This window comes from Bombus huntii, unplaced genomic scaffold (assembly GCF_024542735.1).
Source record: "Bombus huntii isolate Logan2020A unplaced genomic scaffold, iyBomHunt1.1 ctg00000090.1, whole genome shotgun sequence".
Lineage (NCBI taxonomy): Eukaryota > Metazoa > Arthropoda > Insecta > Hymenoptera > Apidae > Bombus > Bombus huntii.
Window position 1 is genome coordinate 162501 of NW_026099345.1, and position 17500 is coordinate 180000.

At 43.3% G+C, this 17500-nt stretch overlaps 2 non-coding genes across 2 annotated transcripts; both read left to right on the top strand.

Moving 5' to 3' along the window:
• Positions 1 to 10616: 10616 nt before the first annotated feature.
• On the top strand, positions 10617 to 12539 carry LOC126876693 (small subunit ribosomal RNA). Its single transcript, XR_007694442.1, has one exon. It is a non-coding gene; the product is annotated as a small subunit ribosomal RNA (ribosomal RNA).
• Positions 12540 to 15925: 3386 nt separating this feature from the next.
• Positions 15926 to 16080, top strand: LOC126876678 (5.8S ribosomal RNA). Its single transcript, XR_007694427.1, has one exon. It is a non-coding gene; the product is annotated as a 5.8S ribosomal RNA (ribosomal RNA).
• Positions 16081 to 17500: the final 1420 nt, after the last annotated feature.

Consider the following 17500-nt stretch of genomic DNA (forward strand, 5'->3'; position numbering starts at 1 on the left):
ACAAATGCTCGCTCGCTGCGCTCGCTCGGACGAATATAGCCCAACCCAAAACCGATCCCGAGCGTTCGAACGAAGATTTCGATGAAATCGAAGAACGAACGCGAAAGGGATTGGTTTTGGGTTGGGCTATTTTTTTTTCGAGCGAGCGGAGCGAGCGAGCAACGCGTAAGAGCGTATCGTTGCGTCGCAGGGACTTTGAAATATTCGCCACTGTTCGAACGTTCGAGTCGAAATAACTCGAGAAAAAGCGTTATGACGCATCGAAATTATCAGTGAAATCGTTACGTATCGACGAAATCTAGTCGAAAGTAGCGATTTCACTTTATTTTTTTAAAAAATTTCGTCCTCCGGACCAACGTGACCGGGACGTTGGAACTTAGAATTTTTTCGCACCGTTACGAAAGTACCGAAAGTTCAACTCGAAATAACTCGGGAAAAAGCGTTATAAGGTATAGAAATTTTGCGTGAAATCGTTACGTATCGACGAAATCTAGTCGAACGTAACGATTTCACTTTATTTTTTTAAAAAATTTCGTCCTCCGGACCAACGTGACCGGGACGTTGGAACTTAGAATTTTTTCGCCCCGTTACGAAAGTACCGAAAGTTCAACTCGAAATAACTCGCCAAAAAGCGTTATAACGTATCGAACTTTTGTATGAAATCGTTACGTTTCGACGAAATCTAGTCGAAAGTAGCGATTTCACTTTATTTTTTTAAAAAATTTCGTCCACCGGACCAACGTGACCGGGACGTTGGAACTTAGAATTTTTTCGCACCGCTACGAAAAGGCCGAAAGTTCAACTCGAAATAACTCGCCAAAAAGCGTTATAACGTATCGAAATTTTGCGTGAAATCGTTACGTTTCGACGAAATCTAGTCGAAAGTAGCGATTTCACTTTATTTTTTTAAAAAATTTCGTCCACCGGACCAACGTGACCGGGACGTTGGAACTTAGAATTTTTTCGCACCGCTACGAAAAGGCCGAAAGTTCAACTCGAAATAACTCGCCAAAAAGCGTTATAACGTATCGAAATTTTGCGTGAAATCGTTACGTTTCGACGAAATCTAGTCGAAAGTAGCGATTTCACTTTATTTTTTTAAAAAATTTCGTCCTCCGGACCAACCTGACCGGGACGTTGGAACTTAGAATTTTTTCGCCCCGTTACGAAAGTACCGAAAGTTCAACTCGAAATAACTCGCTAAAAAGCGTTATAACGTATCGAAATTTTGTGTGAAATCGTTACGTATCGACGAAATCTAGTCGAAAGTAGCGATTTCACTTTATTTTTTTAAAAAATTTCACCCTCCGGACCAACGTGACCGGGACGTTGGAACTTAGAATTTTTTCGCCCCGTTACGAAAGTACCGAAAGTTCAACTCGAAATAACTCGCTAAAAAGCGTTATAACGTATCGAAATTTTGCGTGAAATCGTTACGTATCGACGAAATCTAGTCGAACGTAACGATTTCACTTTATTTTTTTAAAAAATTTCATCCTCCGGACCAACCTGACCGGGACGTTGGAACTTAGAATTTTTTCGCATCGCTACGAAAGTACCGAAAGTTCAACTCGAAATAACTCGCCAAAAAGCGTTATAACGTATCGAACTTTTGTATGAAATCGTTACGTTTCGACGAAATCTAGTCGAAAGTAGCGATTTCACTTTATTTTTTTAAAAAATTTCGTCCACCGGACCAACGTGACCGGGACGTTGGAACTTAGAATTTTTTCGCACCGCTACGAAAAGGCCGAAAGTTCAACTCGAAATAACTCGCCAAAAAGCGTTATAACGTATCGAAATTTTGCGTGAAATCGTTACGTTTCGACGAAATCTAGTCGAAAGTAGCGATTTCACTTTATTTTTTTAAAAAATTTCGTCCACCGGACCAACGTGACCGGGACGTTGGAACTTAGAATTTTTTCGCACCGCTACGAAAAGGCCGAAAGTTCAACTCGAAATAACTCGCCAAAAAGCGTTATAACGTATCGAAATTTTGCGTGAAATCGTTACGTTTCGACGAAATCTAGTCGAAAGTAGCGATTTCACTTTATTTTTTTAAAAAATTTCGTCCTCCGGACCAACCTGACCGGGACGTTGGAACTTAGAATTTTTTCGCCCCGTTACGAAAGTACCGAAAGTTCAACTCGAAATAACTCGCTAAAAAGCGTTATAACGTATCGAAATTTTGTGTGAAATCGTTACGTATCGACGAAATCTAGTCGAAAGTAGCGATTTCACTTTATTTTTTTAAAAAATTTCACCCTCCGGACCAACGTGACCGGGACGTTGGAACTTAGAATTTTTTCGCCCCGTTACGAAAGTACCGAAAGTTCAACTCGAAATAACTCGCTAAAAAGCGTTATAACGTATCGAAATTTTGCGTGAAATCGTTACGTATCGACGAAATCTAGTCGAACGTAACGATTTCACTTTATTTTTTTAAAAAATTTCATCCTCCGGACCAACCTGACCGGGACGTTGGAACTTAGAATTTTTTCGCATCGCTACGAAAGTACCGAAAGTTCAACTCGAAATAACTCGCTAAAAAGCGTTATAACGTATCGAAATTTTGCGTGAAATCGTTACGTATCGACGAAATCTAGTCGAACGTAACGATTTCACTTTATTTTTTTAAAAAATTTCATCCTCCGGACCAACGTGACCGGGACGTTGGAACTTAGAATTTTTTCGCCCCGTTACGAAAGTACCGAAAGTTCAACTCGAAATAACTCGCTAAAAAGCGTTATAACGTATCGAAATTTTGCGTGAAATCGTTACGTTTCGACGAAATCTAGTCGAAAGTAGCGATTTCACTTTATTTTTTTAAAAAATTTCACCCTCCGGACCAACGTGACCGGGACGTTGGAACTTAGAATTTTTTCGCCCCGTTACGAAAGTACCGAAAGTTCAACTCGAAATAACTCGGGAAAAAGTGTTATAAGGTATAGAAATTTTGTGTGAAATCGTTATGTTTCAACGAAATCTAGTCGAAAGTAGCGATTTCACTTTATTTTTTTGAAAAATTTCATCCTCCGGACCAACGTGACCGGGACGTTGGAACTTAGAATTTTTTCGCATCGCTACGAAAGTACCGAAAGTTCAACTCGAAATAACTCGCTAAAAAGCGTTATAACGTATCGAAATTTTGCGTGAAATCGTTACGTATCGACGAAATCTAGTCGAACGTAACGATTTCACTTTATTTTTTTAAAAAATTTCATCCTCCGGACCAACGTGACCGGGACGTTGGAACTTAGAATTTTTTCGCCCCGTTACGAAAGTACCGAAAGTTCAACTCGAAATAACTCGCTAAAAAGCGTTATAACGTATCGAAATTTTGCGTGAAATCGTTACGTTTCGACGAAATCTAGTCGAAAGTAGCGATTTCACTTTATTTTTTTAAAAAATTTCACCCTCCGGACCAACGTGACCGGGACGTTGGAACTTAGAATTTTTTCGCCCCGTTACGAAAGTACCGAAAGTTCAACTCGAAATAACTCGGGAAAAAGTGTTATAAGGTATAGAAATTTTGTGTGAAATCGTTATGTTTCAACGAAATCTAGTCGAAAGTAGCGATTTCACTTTATTTTTTTGAAAAATTTCATCCTCCGGACCAACGTGACTGGGACGTTGGAACTTAGAATTTTTTCGCACCGCTACGAAAAGGCCGAAAGATCCCCTCCAAATAACTCGTTAAAAAGTGTTAGAAGGTATGAATATTTTACAAGAAATCGTTATAACTCGATAAAATACGTCGGGATTAAGCGTTTATATCGTCGGCAGACGGATATAAAAACGTTTGGACCGACACGACCGGTCGTTGGAACATAGAAAAATTCCGAGCCGGTACGTTGGGACTTAGAAAAATTCCGAGGGCGAAAAAGTTTTTTCGAGTTTATTCGTTAAAAAGCGTTACAAGGTATGAATTTTTTTGCATAAATCGACGTAACTCGACGAAATACGTCGGGATTAATGGTTTATTTCCGTCCGAGAACGATTTTTAAAAACGGACCTATGCGGCCGGTCGTTCGTACTTAGAAAATTTTCGGACCGAACACTCTTTTTCGATTAATTCGTTAAAAAGCGTTATAACGTACGAATATTTTTCAAGAAATCGTTATAACTCGATAAAATACGTCGGGATTAAGCGTTTATATCGTCGGCAGACGGATATAAAAACGTTTGGACCGACACGACCGGTCGTTGGAACATAGAAAAATTCCGAGCCGGTACGTTGGGACTTAGAAAAATTCCGAGGGCGAAAAAGTTTTTTCGAGTTTATTCGTTAAAAAGCGTTACAAGGTATGAATTTTTTTGCATAAATCGACGTAACTCGACGAAATACGTCGGGATTAATGGTTTATTTCCGTCCGAGAACGATTTTTAAAAACGGACCTATGCGGCCGGTCGTTCGTACTTAGAAAATTTTCGGACCGAACACTCTTTTTCGATTAATTCGTTAAAAAGCGTTATAACGTACGAATATTTTTCAAGAAATCGTTATAACTCGATAAAATACGTCGGGATTAAGCGTTTATATCGTCGGCAGACGGATATAAAAACGTTTGGACCGACACGACCGGTCGTTGGAACATAGAAAAATTCCGAGCCGGTACGTTGGGACTTAGAAAAATTCCGAGGGCGAAAAAGTTTTTTCGAGTTTATTCGTTAAAAAGCGTTACAAGGTATGAATTTTTTTGCATAAATCGACGTAACTCGACGAAATACGTCGGGATTAATGGTTTATTTCCGTCCGAGAACGATTTTTAAAAACGGACCTATGCGGCCGGTCGTTCGTACTTAGAAAATTTTCGGACCGAACACTCTTTTTCGATTAATTCGTTAAAAAGCGTTATAACGTACGAATATTTGTCAAGAAATCGTTATAACTCGATAAAATACGTCGGGATTAAGCGTTTATATCGTCGGCAGACGGATATAAAAACGTTTGGACCGACACGACCGGTCGTTGGAACATAGAAAAATTCCGAGCCGGTACGTTGGGACTTAGAAAAATTCCGAGGGCGAAAAAGTTTTTTCGAGTTTATTCGTTAAAAAGCGTTACAAGGTATGAATTTTTTTGCATAAATCGACGTAACTCGACGAAATACGTCGGGATTAATGGTTTATTTCCGTCCGAGAACGATTTTTAAAAACGGACCTATGCGGCCGGTCGTTCGTACTTAGAAAATTTTCGGACCGAACACTCTTTTTCGATTAATTCGTTAAAAAGCGTTATAACGTACGAATATTTGTCAAGAAATCGTTATAACTCGATAAAATACGTCGGGATTAAGCGTTTATATCGTCGGCAGACGGATATAAAAACGTTTGGACCGACACGACCGGTCGTTGGAACATAGAAAAATTCCGAGCCGGTACGTTGGGACTTAGAAAAATTCCGAGGGCGAAAAAGTTTTTTCGAGTTTATTCGTTAAAAAGCGTTACAAGGTATGAATTTTTTTGCATAAATCGACGTAACTCGACGAAATACGTCGGGATTAATGGTTTATTTCCGTCCGAGAACGATTTTTAAAAACGGACCTATGCGGCCGGTCGTTCGTACTTAGAAAATTTTCGGACCGAACACTCTTTTTCGATTAATTCGTTAAAAAGCGTTATAACGTACGAATATTTGTCAAGAAATCGTTATAACTCGATAAAATACGTCGGGATTAAGCGTTTATATCGTCGGCAGACGGATATAAAAACGTTTGGACCGACACGACCGGTCGTTGGAACATAGAAAAATTCCGAGCCGGTACGTTGGGACTTAGAAAAATTCCGAGGGCGAAAAAGTTTTTTCGAGTTTATTCGTTAAAAAGCGTTACAAGGTATGAATTTTTTTGCATAAATCGACGTAACTCGACGAAATACGTCGGGATTAATGGTTTATTTCCGTCCGAGAACGATTTTTAAAAACGGACCTATGCGGCCGGTCGTTCGTACTTAGAAAATTTTCGGACCGAACACTCTTTTTCGATTAATTCGTTAAAAAGCGTTATAACGTACGAATATTTGTCAAGAAATCGTTATAACTCGATAAAATACGTCGGGATTAAGCGTTTATATCGTCGGCAGACGGATATAAAAACGTTTGGACCGACACGACCGGTCGTTGGAACATAGAAAAATTCCGAGCCGGTACGTTGGGACTTAGAAAAATTCCGAGGGCGAAAAAGTTTTTTCGAGTTTATTCGTTAAAAAGCGTTACAAGGTATGAATTTTTTTGCATAAATCGACGTAACTCGACGAAATACGTCGGGATTAATGGTTTATTTCCGTCCGAGAACGATTTTTAAAAACGGACCTATGCGGCCGGTCGTTCGTACTTAGAAAATTTTCGGACCGAACACTCTTTTTCGATTAATTCGTTAAAAAGCGTTATAACGTACGAATATTTGTCAAGAAATCGTTATAACTCGATAAAATACGTCGGGATTAAGCGTTTATATCGTCGGCAGACGGATATAAAAACGTTTGGACCGACACGACCGGTCGTTGGAACATAGAAAAATTCCGAGCCGGTACGTTGGGACTTAGAAAAATTCCGAGGGCGAAAAAGTTTTTTCGAGTTTATTCGTTAAAAAGCGTTACAAGGTATGAATTTTTTTGCATAAATCGACGTAACTCGACGAAATACGTCGGGATTAATGGTTTATTTCCGTCCGAGAACGATTTTTAAAAACGGACCTATGCGGCCGGTCGTTCGTACTTAGAAAATTTTCGGACCGAACACTCTTTTTCGATTAATTCGTTAAAAAGCGTTATAACGTACGAATATTTGTCAAGAAATCGTTATAACTCGATAAAATACGTCGGGATTAAGCGTTTATATCGTCGGCAGACGGATATAAAAACGTTTGGACCGACACGACCGGTCGTTGGAACATAGAAAAATTCCGAGCCGGTACGTTGGGACTTAGAAAAATTCCGAGGGCGAAAAAGTTTTTTCGAGTTTATTCGTTAAAAAGCGTTACAAGGTATGAATTTTTTTGCATAAATCGACGTAACTCGACGAAATACGTCGGGATTAATGGTTTATTTCCGTCCGAGAACGATTTTTAAAAACGGACCTATGCGGCCGGTCGTTCGTACTTAGAAAATTTTCGGACCGAACACTCTTTTTCGATTAATTCGTTAAAAAGCGTTATAACGTACGAATATTTGTCAAGAAATCGTTATAACTCGATAAAATACGTCGGGATTAAGCGTTTATATCGTCGGCAGACGGATATAAAAACGTTTGGACCGACACGACCGGTCGTTGGAACATAGAAAAATTCCGAGCCGGTACGTTGGGACTTAGAAAAATTCCGAGGGCGAAAAAGTTTTTTCGAGTTTATTCGTTAAAAAGCGTTACAAGGTATGAATTTTTTTGCATAAATCGACGTAACTCGACGAAATACGTCGGGATTAATGGTTTATTTCCGTCCGAGAACGATTTTTAAAAACGGACCTATGCGGCCGGTCGTTCGTACTTAGAAAATTTTCGGACCGAACACTCTTTTTCGATTAATTCGTTAAAAAGCGTTATAACGTACGAATATTTTTCAAGAAATCGTTATAACTCGATAAAATACGTCGGGATTAAGCGTTTATATCGTCGGCAGACGGATATAAAAACGTTTGGACCGACACGACCGGTCGTTGGAACATAGAAAAATTCCGAGCCGGTACGTTGGGACTTAGAAAAATTCCGAGGGCGAAAAAGTTTTTTCGAGTTTATTCGTTAAAAAGCGTTACAAGGTATGAATTTTTTTGCATAAATCGACGTAACTCGACGAAATACGTCGGGATTAATGGTTTATTTCCGTCCGAGAACGATTTTTAAAAACGGACCTATGCGGCCGGTCGTTCGTACTTAGAAAATTTTCGGACCGAACACTCTTTTTCGATTAATTCGTTAAAAAGCGTTATAACGTACGAATATTTTTCAAGAAATCGTTATAACTCGATAAAATACGTCGGGATTAAGCGTTTATATCGTCGGCAGACGGATATAAAAACGTTTGGACCGACACGACCGGTCGTTGGAACATAGAAAAATTCCGAGCCGGTACGTTGGGACTTAGAAAAATTCCGAGGGCGAAAAAGTTTTTTCGAGTTTATTCGTTAAAAAGCGTTACAAGGTATGAATTTTTTTGCATAAATCGACGTAACTCGACGAAATACGTCGGGATTAATGGTTTATTTCCGTCCGAGAACGATTTTTAAAAACGGACCTATGCGGCCGGTCGTTCGTACTTAGAAAATTTTCGGACCGAACACTCTTTTTCGATTAATTCGTTAAAAAGCGTTATAACGTACGAATATTTGTCAAGAAATCGTTATAACTCGATAAAATACGTCGGGATTAAGCGTTTATATCGTCGGCAGACGGATATAAAAACGTTTGGACCGACACGACCGGTCGTTGGAACATAGAAAAATTCCGAGCCGGTACGTTGGGACTTAGAAAAATTCCGAGGGCGAAAAAGTTTTTTCGAGTTTATTCGTTAAAAAGCGTTACAAGGTATGAATTTTTTTGCATAAATCGACGTAACTCGACGAAATACGTCGGGATTAATGGTTTATTTCCGTCCGAGAACGATTTTTAAAAACGGACCTATGCGGCCGGTCGTTCGTACTTAGAAAATTTTCGGACCGAACACTCTTTTTCGATTAATTCGTTAAAAAGCGTTATAACGTACGAATATTTGTCAAGAAATCGTTATAACTCGATAAAATACGTCGGGATTAAGCGTTTATATCGTCGGCAGACGGATATAAAAACGTTTGGACCGACACGACCGGTCGTTGGAACATAGAAAAATTCCGAGCCGGTACGTTGGGACTTAGAAAAATTCCGAGGGCGAAAAAGTTTTTTCGAGTTTATTCGTTAAAAAGCGTTACAAGGTATGAATTTTTTTGCATAAATCGACGTAACTCGACGAAATACGTCGGGATTAATGGTTTATTTCCGTCCGAGAACGATTTTTAAAAACGGACCTATGCGGCCGGTCGTTCGTACTTAGAAAATTTTCGGACCGAACACTCTTTTTCGATTAATTCGTTAAAAAGCGTTATAACGTACGAATATTTTTCAAGAAATCGTTATAACTCGATAAAATACGTCGGGATTAAGCGTTTATATCGTCGGCAGACGGATATAAAAACGTTTGGACCGACACGACCGGTCGTTGGAACATAGAAAAATTCCGAGCCGGTACGTTGGGACTTAGAAAAATTCCGAGGGCGAAAAAGTTTTTTCGAGTTTATTCGTTAAAAAGCGTTACAAGGTATAAATTTTTTTACGGGAATCGTTCTATCTCTATTAAATACGTCGGGATTAAACATTTTTATCGATTTTTTCAAAAAATTAGCGTTCGTCGAACTGACACGACTGGGATATTTTTCTAATTTTTTCGTTAATTAACGTTACAAGGTATATATTTTTTTGCATATTTCTACTTATTTTAACGTATTGTAATTGATTATAAACTTATTTTTTGTCCGTATTCGATAAAAGAGTATGTTTACTGATGCAATTTTTCGGTGAAAAAAAAAATTAATTTTTTGGTAAAAATGCATTTCTATTATGTTAATAAAACGTCTGGTAATGTATTTCGATGGTTGGATATTGGCTTTGTATAGTAGTGATCGAGCGTTCGCGAGACTAAGTTCCAGCGTCCCTTCCGAACGGTACGTTGCTACGGAGGTTTTGCACCGTAAGCGCGCGGCCGCTAGCCCGGCCGGCGCCGGCCTTCCGGCTGGCGCTTTCGTATCTATAAGAGAGACGTCGAGCCGGACGGTTCGGTCGGAACAGCGTTGAGCGCGTGGCTATTCTACGGCCTCGGTTGAGAATTCAGTCACCGCTCCTCGAGTCTTAGTGTATTTTACGCTATTTCTCGACTGTTCCTCCGTTCTCGTTCTGGTTTTTTCTCTACACTGCTGCGCCGCGGGTCGCTGTCCTGGACGTAATGACCAAATATCGTGGCAAGGTTCCCCTGAGTCGGGAAGCTGGTGACCTGTGTGTACGTATTCTAACAAAAATTGTTAGATGCGTGTGTGCTTGTACTAACTGAGCATCGATTCATTCAAAAGAGTATAACCGTCTGCTTTCTATAAAAACTTCTGCTTTCGCAGAAGTATCCGATGAGGCGGTAGGAGCGTACTATCTTTGCGTAGTATGTCTTCTGCCGAAAATGTTCTACCGATTGAAAGAATATTCTTACGGTATGTCCAGCGCGACGCACTGGGATACGCGCTTGTTCGTTCAGCGTGAGGTGCGTATACGTGCTTTACCGCTAAGATATTCTAATAAGTCTTTTTACACGAAGACAGCATTATGGAAATGTTCCTTTAGAAGTACGATTCTAAACATTTTATATAAGACTATGAGAAAGAGAGAGAGAGAAGAGAGGAGGTGGAGTTGAGAATTACAAAGTGGCTGCGAGCGGCGTTCGAAGATTATTACTGAACTATGGGTGTATCTCGAACGTCGCTAGGAGATATATTTTATAGATATATCTATCTTAAGAACGAAAAGTCTCGTCGTACGGTGCTTACGTCCCACCTACGACACGAAGAGAACTTAAACGAAATTTATAAGAATTGTTATACGAATAAGATCCCTGGTTGATCCTGCCAGTAGTCATATGCTTGTCTCAAAGATTAAGCCATGCATGTCTCAGTACATGCCGCATTAAGGTGAAACCGCGAATGGCTCATTAAATCAGTTATGGTTTCTTAGATCATACCTACATTTACTTGGATAACTGTGGTAATTCTAGAGCTAATACATGCAAACAGATTCCGACCAGAGATGGTAGGAATGCTTTTATTAGATCAAAACCAATCGGTGGCGGATGGCTCGTCTGTCCGTCCATCGTTTGTTTTGGTGACTCTGAATAACTTTGTGCTGATCGCATGGTCATCTAGCACCGGCGACGCATCTTTCAAATGTCTGCCTTATCAACTGTCGATGGTAGGTTCTGCGCCTACCATGGTTGTAACGGGTAACGGGGAATCAGGGTTCGATTCCGGAGAGGGAGCCTGAGAAACAGCTACCACATCCAAGGAAGGCAGCAGGCGCGCAAATTACCCACTCCCGGCACGGGGAGGTAGTGACGAAAAATAACGATACGGGACTCATCCGAGGCCCCGTAATCGGAATGAGTACACTTTAAATCCTTTAACGAGGACCAATTGGAGGGCAAGTCTGGTGCCAGCAGCCGCGGTAATTCCAGCTCCAATAGCGTATATTAAAGTTGTTGCGGTTAAAAAGCTCGTAGTTGAATCTGTGTGTCACAGTGTCGGTTCACCGCTCGCGGTGTTTAACTGGCATTATGTGGTACGTCCTATCGGTGGGCTTAGCTCCTCGCGGGCGGTCCAACTAATATCCCATCGCGGTGCTCTTCACTGAGTGTCGAGGTGGGCCGATACGTTTACTTTGAACAAATTAGAGTGCTTAAAGCAGGCTACCTTCGCCTGAATACTGTGTGCATGGAATAATGGAATAGGACCTCGGTTCTATTTTGTTGGTTTTCGGAGCCCCGAGGTAATGATTAATAGGGACAGATGGGGGCATTCGTATTGCGACGTTAGAGGTGAAATTCTTGGATCGTCGCAAGACGGACAGAAGCGAAAGCATTTGCCAAAAATGTTTTCATTAATCAAGAACGAAAGTTAGAGGTTCGAAGGCGATCAGATACCGCCCTAGTTCTAACCATAAACGATGCCAGCCAGCGATCCGCCGAAGTTCCTCCGATGACTCGGCGGGCAGCTTCCGGGAAACCAAAGCTTTTGGGTTCCGGGGGAAGTATGGTTGCAAAGCTGAAACTTAAAGGAATTGACGGAAGGGCACCACCAGGAGTGGAGCCTGCGGCTTAATTTGACTCAACACGGGAAACCTCACCAGGCCCGGACACCGGAAGGATTGACAGATTGATAGCTCTTTCTTGATTCGGTGGGTGGTGGTGCATGGCCGTTCTTAGTTGGTGGAGCGATTTGTCTGGTTAATTCCGATAACGAACGAGACTCTAGCCTGCTAAATAGACGTAACTTATGGTATCTCGAAGGCCCCCGGCTTCGGTCGGTGGGTTTTTACTACCAACGTACAAACAAATCTTCTTAGAGGAACAGGCGGCTTCTAGCCGCACGAGATTGAGCAATAACAGGTCTGTGATGCCCTTAGATGTTCTGGGCCGCACGCGCGCTACACTGAAGGAATCAGCGTGTTTTCCCTGGCCGAAAGGCCCGGGTAACCCGCTGAACCTCCTTCGTGCTAGGGATTGGGGCTTGCAATTATTCCCCATGAACGAGGAATTCCCAGTAAGCGCGAGTCATAAGCTCGCGTTGATTACGTCCCTGCCCTTTGTACACACCGCCCGTCGCTACTACCGATTGAATGATTTAGTGAGGTCTTCGGACTGGTGCGCGGCCAATGTGATAAGCATTGCCGATGTTACCGGGAAGATGACCAAACTTGATCATTTAGAGGAAGTAAAAGTCGTAACAAGGTTTCCGTAGGTGAACCTGCGGAAGGATCATTAACGATACGATACCAAAAGAATTTGACTTGAACACATATAAAAACTATGAAATATATATCACAATGGTCGGTAAGGAGCCGTACTCCTCCTGTATCGACGAAAGTATATACGACGTATTAACAAGCTATATACTTTAACAAACGAAAACGCCAGGGAGCTTGGCAACCTCCGTTGGCACGAATAGAAATATTCTTAAGGAGGAGACGACCCTCCAGCTACGGAATTATACGAAGAGAAGGTGGCACTCTCTCTCGATCATCGGGATGAAGAGATATATATATACAAGTATAAAAACGAAATGCGAATGAAACTTATTCGAGGCGCCTGCGTGAGGTCGTAAACAGAAAGACCCGCCGTCTCCGAATAAAACATATAACATATAATATATATATATATGAAATTCTAATAAAAGGGAACTCTAGCTTCGAAAGAGCCAACAAAAGTTAAGGCTCGATATCAAACGAAAAAATTACGATGGAAACCAGGTGTAAAGAGAAATGCAGTCGTGGCGCCTGCGAGAGGCCGTACACAGAAAGACCCGCCGTCACGATCTCGTATTTCGTATTTGCATCGTGGAAACCGTACAAACGAAATATAAAAGTCCATGCAAACTAATAAGAAAATCTCTAAAGTGCCTCGTGTCGGAGTGATCATGCTCGCCTATTCTCTTCTATGTTTCGTGGTCTGTGTTGCGTTTGTTCTCCTCCTAGCAACGGGACATATCGAAGACTCCTCTTTGGGATCGAACGAAGCGTCTAGAACGAGTCGACGAGAGCGAAAGAACTTGTAGCGAGTCGCGCAGAGCGAAAGGATACCGATATACATCTTCGAAGGTTCTCTTCGAAGATCCATGGATACCTTCTGCGTCGACTTCTCTCGTCTCTTTCATCGAAACTCTCGTCGTTCTCGAAACGTGCTTCCTACCCAAAGGGCGTGTGCTCTTCGTATGTCGTTTCGTTCGAAATAACGAAACCACGTGTAACATACTCGTGGATCGGGTAACCTAGAACGAAGACGCATCGCGTGGATGTTGGCCCGCTATGCGACGATGACCGATGATGATGATGATGATGATGATGATGATATGATGATGATGTCGATGTCGACGACGACGACGATGAAGACGATGTGTAGCAACGATTCGTAACTAGTCTAGCCGAAGTTCGTTCAGAGGGGAACGCCGCCGGCTTCGAAGCCTCGATGTCGTGAGTCGGACACCCGTGCCGTCGCTAGAGTTTTTCAAACTCTGCTTCTGGATATTGGGACGAAAGACCGCTCGAGGACGACGACAGCCGTGCGTGCGTATCCCATCGAATTTTTTTTACACCACCTGAACGAGACTAAAGTTTCGTCTAGTTGATCGTCTACCGTCGCATAATGTATATTATATACCGTTCAGAGGGGACCGGCTGTCTATCCTCGTTGTCGTGAGTCGGACACCCGTGCCGTCGCTAGAGTTTTTCAAACTCTGCTTCTGGATATCGGGACGAAAGACCGCGCGAGGACGACGGATGCGAGTCCCATCGAATTTTTGACTTACACACTACCTGAACGAGACTTAAAGTTTCATATTATATACCGTTCAGAGGGGACCGGCTGTCTATCCTCGTTGTCGTGAGTCGGACACCCGTGCCGTCGCTAGAGTTTTTCAAACTCTGCTTCTGGATATCGGGACGAAAGACCGCGCGAGGACGACGGATGCGAGTCCCATCGAATTTTTGACTTACACACTACCTGAACGAGACTTAAAGTTTCATATAATATACCGTTCAGAGGGGACCGGCTGTCTTTCCTCGTTGTCGTGAGTCGGACACCCGTGCCGTCGCTAGAGTTTTTCAAACTCTGCTTCTGGATATCGGGACGAAAGACCGCGCGAGGACGACGGATGCGAGTCCCATCGAATTTTTTATTTACACACTACCTGAACGAGACTTAAAGTTTCATCCAGTTTGTCGTCTATCATCGCATATATAATATACCGTTCAGAGGGGACCGGCTGTCTATCCTCGTTGTCGTGAGTCGGACACCCGTGCCGTCGCTAGAGTTTTTCAAACTCTGCTTCTGGATATCGGGACGAAAGACCGCGCGAGGACGACGGATGCGAGTCCCATCGAATTTTTGACTTACACACTACCTGAACGAGACTTAAAGTTTCATATAATATACCGTTCAGAGGGGACCGGCTGTCTTTCCTCGTTGTCGTGAGTCGGACACCCGTGCCGTCGCTAGAGTTTTTCAAACTCTGCTTCTGGATATCGGGACGAAAGACCGCGCGAGGACGACGGATGCGAGTCCCATCGAATTTTTTATTTACACACTACCTGAACGAGACTTAAAGTTTCATCCAGTTTGTCGTCTATCATCTCATATATAATATACCGTTCAGAGGGGACCGGCTGTCTATCCTCGTTGTCGTGAGTCGGACACCCGTGCCGTCGCAAGAGTTTTTCAAACTCTGCTTCTGGATGTTGGGACGAAAGACCGCGCGAGGACGATGGATGCGTGTCCCATCGAATTTTTGATTTACAAGACACACACTACCTGAACGAGACTAAAGTTTCATCGAGTTTATCGTCGCATAACCCGTTCGGAGGGGACCGGCTGTCTATCCTCGTTGTCGTGAGTCGGACACCCGTGCCGTCGCTAGAGTTTTTCAAACTCTGCTTCTGGATATCGGGACGAAAGACCGCGCGAGGACGATGGCTGCGAGTCCCATCGAATTTTTGTTTTTTTTTTTTTTTTTAAAGAAAAAACACCACCCGAACGGAGATGTGTTCTATCTTTCGTCGATTTTTCATGCTTTCAGTCGGTCGCGTGGTCGCCATCCGTTCGGAGGGGATCGCCGGCTTCGAAACCTCGATGTCGTGAGTCGGACACCCGTGCCGTCGCTAGAGTTTTTCAAACTCTGCTTCTGGATATTGGGACGAAAGACCGCTCGAGGCGGACGGCCGCGCGAATCCCATCGAATCTTTACTATCACCCGAACGATGGAGAGATGCACGCGCGCTGTTTCTTGAATAATTGGACGAGAGAGTAGAATCAAACACATATATAACATGGGCTAGCCACCGTGCTTACTCGTTCGCGAGATCGTGTGCTGTACAGAGGATTCAGAATCGGGTGTATATATCCCCGTCGTTTCCTGACGAACGGAGCTTCGATCTCGATGGTTGTTATATATCATAATGTACTTTACGCCCGGCCGGCGAACGCGCGTATCTTCGCGCGTTCGTCGTTTTCTTTTTTTTTCGAACGTTTTTGTGTCGTCAATCCTATGGCGACTTCTGCGCGTTCGATTCCCGTTGGTCGAACGTGACGGAACTCGGCTTCGCTAGAACCGAGAAGAGTACATTTGAGTATTGAACTGTTGTAAATTTATAAAAGATTACCCTGAACGGTGGATCACTTGGCTCGTGGGTCGATGAAGAACGCAGCTAATTGCGCGTCAACGTGTGAACTGCAGGACACATGAACATCGACATTTCGAACGCACATTGCGGTCCACGGATACAATTCCTGGACCACGCCTGGCTGAGGGTTGCTCACGTAAACCTAAGACTGCTTGCGTTGCGTATCGTTACTCTCCGTATCTGTCTCTCTCTGTCCCTTCTTGCCTTAACAACCCGCCGTCGTTCTTCTTTATATAAGAGAACGTTTCAGAGTCGGACGAAGGTACAAGAACGAGGATACGAATAAGAGCGGACGGAGAGAACATACGCGACGTACGAGCGATTGTTGGACGCTCGTCGGCGTTCGTCGCGGTCGTGCAGAGACCGTGCAAGTCGTACGCATGCTCGATATATAATCTATCGTGTTCACGGGAGACTACGAAACTCTACCTCTGTCTCTCTCTGTCCCTTCTTGCCTTGACAACCCGCCGTCGTTCTTCTTAAAAATTATAAGAGAACGTTTCAGAGTCGGACGAAGGTATACGAAGGGATACGAATAAGAGCGGAGAGAACCGGTCACGGACCTGCGTGAGTGCTCGCGGCGTCGTGAGTCGTCCTTACGAGGGCGACCGCCCGCTTATGCACCGCTTCGTGTATCGGTTATCGAACGTATATACTCGTAGTGTTCTCCTCGTGACCGATTTTTTTTTCATATCAGGCGATATATGCTACGTTTGCCGGTGTTCGACGCACGAAGGTCCGCGCCCCCGACGTCGTCTTAAAAGAATATTATATTTGGCGAGACTGAGAGAGAAAGCAAATATGGGAACTCGGTCGAGAGAGGAGAGAAGAGAGAACCAAAAAAAAAACCTAAACTCGATGGCGTGCGAAACTTTGCCATAATCTACCGTCTTTTCTTAAGACTCTCGTACAGCCCCAGGGATCGAATGCCCACTCCGTCTCTTCGCGAAAGCGACTGACAACAACGAGGACCGTCGCATCGATGGGTCGTCGTTGCGTTTTACACGCTCTGTGCTTTTTTACAAGCCCCGAAAGTATCAGCCGTAGATCCGGGAACGCACACGCGAGATTTCTTCGAGCGCTCTGACGACTTAGGGAGGTATGATCCCCAGCGTCGCGCGGAGATCGGAGAGTACACGTACTCGTATCGGGACGAATTTTCCCCGTCGTCGTGTATCTCTCTGCCCGCGCGCCTGGCTCCCGAAAAGCCACGTTCGTCGGAAATCTTACATATTATATATGTAACGCGTGTGCGAACTAGCGTGTGTCTAAGATCGGCTATACACGGGTGCTGCTGTAACTACAAGCTCGAGGTGTTTTCCGCAGCGTTTCTGTACCCGAGGAAGATGCGCATGTGAGTCCGTTACGAAGTTGTTCGTACGGTCGTCGTCGTCGGAGAGATCGTAGACGAGGAAGAAGACGATCCCCTTTGGCGAGGCTCGAGAAAAAAACTTTGAGAGAGACGAGGTATACACGCGCGTACGACTATGTCGTGCGCGCGTGTGATTTTTTTTTTATGGCAATTCGACGCTTCGAGAATAGAGAAAAGAG